The 10892-nt window shown below is 41.3% G+C and overlaps 1 pseudogene; it reads right to left on the bottom strand.

Annotated features, from left to right (window-relative positions):
* Positions 1 to 2854: 2854 nt before the first annotated feature.
* The window catches only part of LOC122548765, an 18362-nt pseudogene continuing 10324 nt past the window's right edge, over positions 2855 to 10892 (bottom strand).

The raw sequence follows: 10892 nt of genomic DNA on the forward strand, positions 1-10892 counted from the left end.
CTGCAGCCTCATAGTGCCAGTGACTAGGTTCAATTCCAGCCCCGGACGGCCATCTGTGTGGAGTTTGCACATTCACCCCGTGTCTGTGTGGGTTCCCTCTGGGTGCTCCGGTTTTTTCCCCACAGTCCAAAGATGTAAAAAGTTAGGTGCATTAGCCCTGCTACATTGCCCATTATGTCTGGAACCTGTAAATTATGCGGATTAGCCATGGGAAATTCAGAGTTACAAGGATAGGGTCTTTGGAAAGTTGGTGTGGACTTGTTGGGTTGAATGGCCTGTTTCCAAACTGTGACATTCTACGATGATTACCAAGCCATTTCTTTGTGCAAATGCTTACATTGCTAGAGATGAAGCCAGTCTGTGCTGTTCAGTACACAGAGTCTCATTAATATGCAAGTGTTCAATGGTCAGGTGCAGCCTGGCTGGATCAACACACCTGCTGAAGACAGGCAGCCACACACTGGCTGATGCCAGCAAGCCTGACGGGGGTAGGTAAGTGTGGCTCAACTCAAAGGGGACTCAAACCAAAAGGCTGTCTTAGATGTCTGTCCACCATAATACCAAAATTGCTACATTATGAGTAAAAGACATTGATTGAACATGAGGCATCAGACATAGATATCTGGCACCCAACCTCTAGTGTGATAATCCTCTGTAGTGGCAACCTTACAATGCTAACTCACATGCATAGGAGAATGAAGCAGTGTAGTCAGTGGCACACATCATAGCAAAGCACAGCTTATCATTTATCCCCATAGCACTGGAACCAGGTACTCTTAGTTTATCATGGATGTTGACCTCTGTAGCTCCTACTGCAGAGGCTTCCAGCATTGGTCAAAATTAAGTCCTGTTGCTATCCACTGGTAAAATAACTTCCCTTCTCTCCTGGATAGAAGATCTAGGGTGGGATCACTCAACTGTGTCACAATTTTTTTTTGCCTGGTGTCCCACATTTCCAGGATGGGACAATTGACGAGCAGAGGTTGAGTGATGCTCCTGGGTTGGAGAGAGTGAGGTTCTGCCCAGGTGCCTTTTAAATATGGCACCTGGACATTGAAGGACAGAAATGACAGCAGGCTTCAGAACCTCCTATCTACTTAGTTAATGAGCTGAGAAGAAAGTAATTGCACAAGAAAACCTGACACACCAATCAGATGTCCCTCTGACTTTTTCGTCCACTTCCACACATTGTCTCAGAAAGAGAAAATTCCACCCTGTCTTGATAGGGAGTCATTAGCGAACATACTTGCACTTGAGTTCAATGACTTACCTGCAGTGCTCCAAGGTAGACTGCAATTTTCAAAAGCCTCCTGCAGAGTTACACCTCTACAGTGTTCCTAGCAGTAGCATGCAGATAGCTTGGAAGTTTCCCAAAAGTATTAAATGAAGTACATATCCTTAATAAAATGTTATTTCTGTATGCAAATCCAAAAAGTACAAATCTGTTAAAAAGATATGATTTGCTCTGTGCTTTTCAATTTGCTGCTCTGCTATCACCTCTTGTCCTCTTGTAAGTGTTTCATCAGCTACTCTCTCAGATTCTCTGAATGTTTCTATGCTGGCAGTTGAAAAGTCTTTGATGGGCCTTCAGAATGGATCAGCTTTATTTTCATCCCTGTTCAATATACCATTGTGACTACAATTCAAAACATGAACAGAGAACTTGCAGAAAATGGCTGAGGTTAAAATGAGACCAATTTTCTGATGTTAAATGTATGTACCTTTGTGGAATTCATCATACAATAATGCTGACTGGTTGTGCAATTAAGAGCTCACAGAGCTGGGTGGAGGGCTAATCCAAAGTCATTAAGCAAATTCAGTATAAGGTGAGAATTTCATATTTGATATGCATGTCATAATTTGATATACCAGGAGAGCACTGGAATAATCAAGATAGAAGTATCAATGGATAAGGACTCCAGCAGTAGTTGGGATGAGGCAGGGGGAACAAACAACTATTTATGGAAATGGATTAGACATTTTTCTGATGGACAGGCAAAGATGTCAGAAGGACAGCTCAGGACAACACTGGTTGCAAACAATCTGGATCATCACGAGACAGTGGCCAGAAAGAGGAATAAAATCTGCTGGCGAGAGGAATTGGGAGTGAGAAGGCACAAGTCTGTGGCAGAGGCTGAAACTAGTGTCTTTTGTCTTCCTTTGAAGTCATCCAAGATAAAGGACAGAAAGAGAAAACATTGCAGTAGATTCTCCAATCTAATTGGATAGTTAAGAGTCCATTATTTTAGATAATTATGTTGTTTTTAATTTAATTCTACACAGCACAACCAAATTAGGTTAATAGATTTGGAACAAAATTTTAAACAAACGATGATCGTACGTACTATAGATTAAGGAGGGTGCTTCCCCAGTAGAGAACCCATGGCACGGTGGCTCAGTTAGCACTGCTGCCTCTCAGCACCAGCGACCCTGGTTCGATTCTAGCCTCAGGCACCTGTCTGTGTGGAGTTTGCACATTCTCCCGTGTCTGTGTGGGTTTCCTCCGGGTGCTAAGGTTTCCTCCCACAGTCCAAAGATGTGCAGGTCAGGTGAATTGGCCATGCTAAATTGACCCATAGTGTTAGGTGCATTAGTCAGAGGTAAATGGGTCTGGTGGGTTGCTCTTCGGTGGGTCGGTGTGGACTTGTTGGTTCGAAGGACCTGTTTCCACACTGTAGGGATCCTAATCTAATCTATAGATTTCTGTTTGCTAAATGTTTCAAAATCATAAACATTATCTTGGGAAACAAACATTTTTATTTTTCCTGTTTATATTCAATCAAATTCTTCTACTTAATATTTCTCACATTAGCAAAGAGAACATTTTCCTTCAGGAGTTAATGTTGTGAAATAATTTTTGTTCAAAAGATTTTATTTGTAAGATTGTTCATTCAGTAGAATGAATAAATGAAAATGTACATCTCTATATTGGCTGTAATAACAGGTATGAGCACAAATATTTACAGCGTGTATCGGCAAAGTACCACAGTTAATTGCTCACTGTGTCACGGTAAGAGTTCAGAAACCACTATGTGTAATGCAATCGAAAACAGGGAAAATGAACACTAGGAATAGAAATATTTTTCCCAGTAAACCAGAACCTGTGGAATAATGATAAATTATTTCATTATCATGTCCACACATGTATTATTACCCAAAGCTATTTGTAAGAGGTCATTTTACGAATTCTTAAATAGACTTGAATGTTTTCTCATATTGTGTTCACATCAATGGTGATGTTTCTATATTTGTAAATTTCCTTTGAAACATGAGCTGAACATGAACTCACAATTGTCTGTCACCACAAATGTAAACGATCAGAGTCTGGATGATTAGTTTTTGGAATTTCACAAATTTCTCTTCATTGGTTTCCCAGAGGTAGATCTGGGTGAAGGAGTAGTCACTCCCAAGGAGAACATATTGCCAGTTGTTCACTCCAAGACGTTGAAAAACCATGGCACCACAGGAGGAAAAGGACTGTTTCACCACAAACCGGGAGTTCTCCCATTTCATCATTTTGGAGTCACCTATGAATCTGTTCAGGCAAATGTAGAGATCATCATTGACAACAAAATGTTTCACTGCATACACATCTTCCATGTCTGGAATATCCGTGCGCCACACAAACTCCTTCTGACTTTTACTCCACAGGAAGATGACAGGATGTTAGGAGCTACTTCTCAAGATTAAATGTGGCTTGTTTGCTATTTCAAGGTATTCCACATCTGTGTCTCTGAACCAAGAATGTAGACTCTGATGGGAGTAGAAGCCATTCCCATTCCACTTGTACACAGTAGTTGACCCAGCCTTTGATGTGTCTGCAATCACAAAGTACCTCTCTCCTTCTATTTCAAATGTTTCAATGTCATTGGGTTTTCTGATTTTGAAGTTGTCCACGTCTTGCATCTTGATCAACGTGTTGGAAAAGCTATCCCTTTTGTAGATATGGGAGCCACCAAACAGCTGGGCCACAATAACAAACAGCTAAGCATTAATGATCAGTGGTTTGCAAAACACAGCGGAGCTGCCTACATCAGGAGAAGGAAGGTTAGTTATTAATGTGCAGAGAGAAAAAGGGATCTAACACTTATCATTGTTCAGGCTGTCATTTTTTTTGTTGGAATAATTGGAATAGAAACAGTGGAATAGGGCCCAGAATGGGGAAAATATTTTAATAATATTGAAAATGTCTTTAAAGCAGTAAAGTTGCCCAAGGATGTTAAAAACAAAATTTCACACCAAACCAGATTTAAAGGTAGAAGCAAATTACAACAGATGCTGGAATCTGTACTGAAAAGAACAAATGCTGGAGATCACAGCGAGTCAGACGGCATCCACGGAAAGAGAGTAAGCTAATGTTTCTTGTTCTCTCTCCATGGAGGCTGCCTGACCCGCTGTGATCTCCAGACTTAAAAGGTCTTAGGTGACCAAAAGCTTGGTCAAATACACAGGTTTTAAGAGCATCTTTGAGGAGGAAAATGAAATAGAGAAGCACAGAGGTTTAGGGAAACATTTTTAGAATTTAGGACATGGCTAAGCACTCAAAATCGGAGACAGAGAAGAGGCCAGCATTTGAGGAGCACAGAGTTCAAATTGTCAAGCCTAAAACTATAACAACTTGTATTTAAATACACAACCTTTAACAAAATAAAATACTTCAAGATGATTCATGGGAGCATTTTAATATGATATTTGAACCCCATAAGCAGATTTTAAGAGCATATGACCAAAGATTTTATCATTGAGGTAGGTTCGAAGGAGTGTCTTAAACAATGAAAGAGAATTGCCATCTTTAGGGAGGGAATTTCAAAAGTGAAACCCAGGCAGCTGAAGCTATAGTCACCAAGAGTGCAGCAATTGACTGGAAATATGCACGAGTTAGGAATTCAAGGGATGCAGGTTAAGTTAGTGGGCATGTTTGGCTAGAGGAGGTTACAGAGATAGGGAAGGATGAGATCATGGAAGGATTTGCAAATCAGAACAAGAATTTTAAAGCAGCGGCATAACTTAACTGAGAGTCAAGTGTTTTCATAAAACATGAGGTAATGAGTAATTTGATGCAAAACAAAAGTGCATACCCTCTGCATGAAACAAGGATAGTTAATATGCAAGTGAAGCAAGCAATTAAGAAGGCTATCATCCTGAACAGCATGTAGAAACACAACGAGAATATTCACCCTTTCCAGCCTCATACTACCATTCAATAGCAAGATGGCTGACGGAACACTTCAATGCCTTTTACCCATACCATCCCATAACCCTCTGCACCCATTGGTAATCAGAAATCTCTCAATCTTCACTTTAAATAGACTCAAAGACTGAGCTTTCACAGCCCTTTGGGGACAGAATTCCAAAGATTTACCACCCTGTGAATAAAAGAATTCTCATCTCGGTTTGCCACTGCATCTCTCTCATTTTTAAGTTGCACATTCTGGTTCGAGACATCTCAACCAAGGAGACATCATATCTGCATGCACCCTGTCTATCCCTTTAAATTATTTTGTAGGTTTCAATGAAATCACCTCTCATTCTTTGCAGCTCTTGAAAATGCAGTCCCAGTTTGCACATCTCACTTCATATTACAGTCCCACCATCTCAGAACAAATCTGGTGAACTGATAGCTTTTGTTCCAAAGCAGTTGGAGTAATGGAGAAGTCACACCCAGAGTACTTAGTGCGGTTTGGTTCTCTGTACCGATAGAAGGATAGACCTGCCCAAGAGGGAGTGCAACAAAGGTTCACTAGTTTTGTCCTCAAGAGGAGTGGATGGTCTTAGGAGTGGAGATTGATATTCCCCGGAGCCTAGAAGAATGAGGGGCAATCTCATTGAAACACTAAATTCTTAAGTAACTTGAAAACATAGATGCTAAGAATTTAAAACAAAACATGGAATCACAGTTCCAGAATAAGGGGGTGGCCATTTATGACTGAATTAAGGAGAAATTTCTTTACTCAAAGAGTTGAGTCTCTTTGGAATTCTCCATTAGAGAGAGCTGTGGCAAGTCAGCTGTTGAGTATATTCAAGGTAGACTTCAATTTTTGATTACTAAGGGAATTGAGGAATATGATACGATATGTGCAGGGAGGTCGACTGAGGTAAAATATCAAGCTTGACCTTATTGCATGGCAGAGCCATTACATATAAAAAAATGGTGTACTCCAGCTCCTATTTCTGAAATTCTCATGTTTTGGGTATAAAGGCTGGAACATGGTAGTCCAGCTCGGAATGTATTAGAATAATAACAAAGTACTGAGGATGCTGGAGATCTGAAATCAAAACAGAAAGAGCTGGAAAAAGTCAGCAGGTCTCTTCTCCACCATCACCAGCACTCGCTTTGCCTTTTGCTTGACCATCTGTTCCAACTGCTCCTCTTCCCTCTTTTCTACAGTACCACTTTTCCAGCAACCCTTCAGGTCTTAAGAAGTCATATCGGAATCAAAATATTAACTCTTTTTTTTCTCCCTCCATAGATGCAGCTGAGCCTGAACAGCACTCTCTGCTTTCATTAAAGGAATGTATTAGAATAGACAAGCCTAGTAGCATTAAAGCCGTGGGAAAAGATTTCAGCAGTAGAAGAGTTGGCAGGCGTGGAGTTGGACGATGATATAAAAAGGTGATCTTAGTGATGGCGTGAATGTGGAGTCACAAACTAATCTTGAGATCTAATAATGACACCAACATGAATCAAGGAATGGATTTTGGAGCAGGGATCAAAGGCAACAGTTTCCGTCTGTACAATATTCAACTGGAGGAAATTTCTTGTTCGTCCAGTACTAGATATCAAATAAGCAGTCTGATAATTTTGCAACAATGGACAACCAAGAAAGTGGGCAATGAAGGATAGTTGACATCTATGTACATGCAAAACTTAAAGCTGCATGTTCAGAATTTTTCACAAGGGGCAACATGTCAGAAATAGGAAAAAAGCTAAGAAAGTACCTTCAGAGACAGCAGAGATAACGGTGCAGGAGAAGCCATGACAAGTGATGCTCTGGCTAAGATTAGATAGATAAATAACCGCACTGGACCATGTTTATGTCAAACAGCAGGAATAGCAAGGGATAGTGTTAAATGGTTCCACAACCAATAGATCAGATTTAAGCCCTTTAGCCCTGCTACATCAGTTGTGGAGGATAACAACTCCCTGGAGGAGAAGGAGGATGACGACATTCCACAAGTACCTCAGTCCTCAATGATGGCGGAGCTTCATACATCAGTGCAAAAGATTAGACTGAAACATTTGCAACATTTGTAGAAAATTACCTAGCTAAGTCCTACAGGGTGAGAGCAGGACAAATCCAACCCTGCCATTCCCGCCCCACCCGTCTACTCTTGATCATCAGTAAAGTGATGGAAAGTTTCATCAACTGCACCATCGAGCAGCATTTGCTTAGCAATGACCCGCTTGGTGCTGCTCAGTTTGGGCCACTCAGACTCTGTCCTCATTACAGCCCTTGGTTCAAACATGGACAAAAGGGCTGAATTTCAGAGGTGTGGTCTTTCCTCATTTAGAAAATAGTCTACTGCTCCGTTCTTTTCATAATCCCACACAAAGATATGCAAGTTAGGCAGATTCGCCGTGCTATATTTCCCATAGTGTTCAGAGACGTGCAGGTTAGCCATGGGAAATGCAGGGGTAGGTAGGTGGGTTTGGGTGAGATGCTATTCCACGTGGACCTGTTGGGCCAAAGGGCCGGTTTCCACACTGTAGGGATTCTAGGATTCTATTAAGTCCTCATGTCAAATTTCACATGCAAACGTTCCATTTCATGTATTTGACCATTAACAAAAAGAAAAGTCACCAGAAAGTCAGATTGCTCATCCAGTGAGATATGCCAATCACCCTTGTTAGCTATTGTTTCATATTACCTCTAAAACGACTTCATTTTCTTCAGCAGCATTTTATGTTCCAAATTCTGGACCTTCTCTTTGAAAAACTCGGCAAAAGCTTTTTTTTTTACTAAAAACGAGCTTCATCTTGTGCTTTTTAGCCATCCTGGAAGGACAAAGAACAGTTTAAACAGCTGCTACAACTTTACAATGAGTGCTTTACAAGGAGAAATTATACTGAAAGGAGCTCACCTCCTGGCCAAACAGCAGGCAATAATGCATTGGTGAAGACCAATATTCTTACACTGTGTTTGACTCTTATCGAGGAATTAACACATAAGCACATTTACTAACATGGAAATGCTTGTTTTAAACGTTTGTTGTGAGAATACAGACTATGAGACAATAAAATGCCCTTTGGAACATCTACAATCCAGCCTGAAATTAGATTCAAATATTTAAGTCCCCTTTTATATTTCCCAAAATACATTCACTACTTCAAAAGAATAGGTACATTAAATCTGAAAATCTTAAGTCAGTCACTTGCCTAAAACGGAAAACAAAAACACCTCACAAGGCTGGTTAAGCAATTCATTTAGGATAAATGATTAAGGGTAAACCGGTCAGAAGAATGATCTCATTAAATATATAATATTCTTAAGGGGTTTGACTGGGTGGATACTGGGAGAATGTTTCGCTGGACAGAGAATCTATAGCTAGTGGCTCACATTTCCAAAGTGGGGAGGTGGAAGAGAGGAGGATGCCCAGCATTTTGGTTGGGGATGATGAGACATCTTCTGACTGAGAAGACCGTGAATCTTTGGAATTGTCAAGGATTCAGAGGCTTCTTTTTCAGTTCTGCTTTCTCTCCACAGAAGCTGCCCTCCACAGAAGCTGCCAGACCACTCGCACGTTTCCAGCAATTTCTGTTGTCGTTTTGGTTTTCCAGCATCTTTAGTTCGTTGTTTTTGACAGGGCTTTCTCTAGTAAGAAAACCAAGGGATATTGTATAATTGAGAAAAGTGGCTTGGAGTAGAAGGTGAGCCATAATCTTATTAAATGACTGAATCCATTCAAAAGATCAGATGTCTACTCCTATTTATAATCTTAAACACAATTAAGCCTGTAATTGCAATTAATTTAGTGTAAATAGCTACTTCTTGCAGTCAGCCAGAGGATGTGGACATCACTGGCACTAATTTTCTTTTGTCTAATAGCAGTTGGGCTTCTTGAACAATTGGGTCAATGGGCTGAAGTATGGCAAATGGAATTTAATGCAGATCAGTGAGGTATTACATTTTGGGAAAATAAAAGACATGACTTACTCAACTAAAAGTAGGGCTTGGATAGTATTGTAGAACAGAGACCAGGTTCAGGTACAGGTACATAATTCTTTGAAGTTTGCATCACATGTGGATAAGATGGTTAAGAAAGCTTTTAGCCTCCTTGCCTTCATTGCGCAGATCTTTGAACACAGGAATTGTGTTCCTGTCCTGTGCAGGACATTATAGAACATAGAACATAGAAGAATACAGCGCAGTACAGGCCCTTGGGCCCTCGATGTTGCGCCGATCCAAGCCCACCTAAACTACACTAACCCACTATCCTCCATATACCTATCCAATGCCCTCTTAAATGCCCATAAAGAGGGAGAGTCCACCACTGTTACTGGCAGGGCATTCCATGAACTAACGACTCGCTGAGTGAAGAAACATTATGTTTCCATTCTGCCAAAACTCCATCCACATCCCTCTCACAGCTCTCTAGAACATTGAATTCTAAGATTCCTCACTCTCTGACTAAAGAGTTCCTCCTGATCTCAGGTCTAAACAATTAACCATTTAACCCAAGGCTGTGACCCCCTCATTCTCAAATAGACAAGAGAAAAATCACCCCGAGAACTATTCTATCAAGCCCCTGTATTTTGTATGTCATGAGATGCAGCTAAGTAGTAAAGTGAGGATCAAGAAATAATAAAGAAAGAATTTCATCCCATCGCCTTACTTCTGTACAAGTTGGGTCTCCACGAATACCCAAGTTCCTTAACCTGAAGGGATTTATTTCATTTTTTGGGCCAGTATTCAAACTTCTCATGTACAAACACTGGATTTTTCAATAACTTTCAGAATATCCCTCACCTTGAATTAGCAATAACATCTGTTAGACCATTTATCAGTGACAGTGTTTCATTTCTCAGTCTTAATTCTCTCAACTGTTGGTACAATGTTAGTGCAATAAAAGGAAACAGGAACTTTCTCAACCGTGTAAGTTACCACAGGCTGCCAGTCATAACGGTCAAAAACCGTGGCGCTGGAAAAGCGCAGCCCGTCTCACAGCATCAGAGGTGCAGGAGAGTCAACGTTTCCAGCATAAGATCTTCATCAGGAATGTTGAGGGTGGGAAGGGGGAGCCAAGCGATAAATAGGACAGGGTGGAGAGAAGGTAGATAAGAATGCAATAGGTGGATAAAGGTGGGGGGGTGATGGTGACAGGTGGGAAGGAAGATAGACAGGCAGGACAGTTCAAGAGGGCGGTGCTGAGTTAGAGGATCTGGGATAAGGTGGGGAGAGGGGAGATAAGGAAACCGGTGAAATTGACACCGATCCCGTTTGGTTGGAGGGTCCCAAGGCAGAATGAGGTTTTCTTCCTTCAGGTGGCTAGGATTTGGCGATGGTGGAGGGCCAGCACTTGCATGTCCTTAAAAATAGGTTTTACCAAGAGTTCGCTACCTCTGAATCAGGTTCTAGGTTCAAGTCCCACTTGGTCCAGAAGTGCATAACAGCAGAGATTAGAAAACATATTACAGCTCTAAGCAGAATTCCTTCCCAAACTAAAATCTTTAGAAGCCAAAATCATGTCTCCCACAACACCACCTTCCAGCCTGACACAGCTACGCAGAACATATCCTTCAGTCGTGAAACACAGCACCCTCGCTCCGACCCCCAAACACATCCACTTCACAGCACCCTCGCTCAGACCCCCAAACACATCCGCATCACAGCACCCTCGCTCCAACCCCCAAACAACATCGCCTTACCGCACCCTCGCTCAGACCCCCCAAA

This window comes from Chiloscyllium plagiosum, chromosome 4, assembly GCF_004010195.1.
Source record: "Chiloscyllium plagiosum isolate BGI_BamShark_2017 chromosome 4, ASM401019v2, whole genome shotgun sequence".
Taxonomy (NCBI): Eukaryota; Metazoa; Chordata; class Chondrichthyes; order Orectolobiformes; family Hemiscylliidae; genus Chiloscyllium; species Chiloscyllium plagiosum.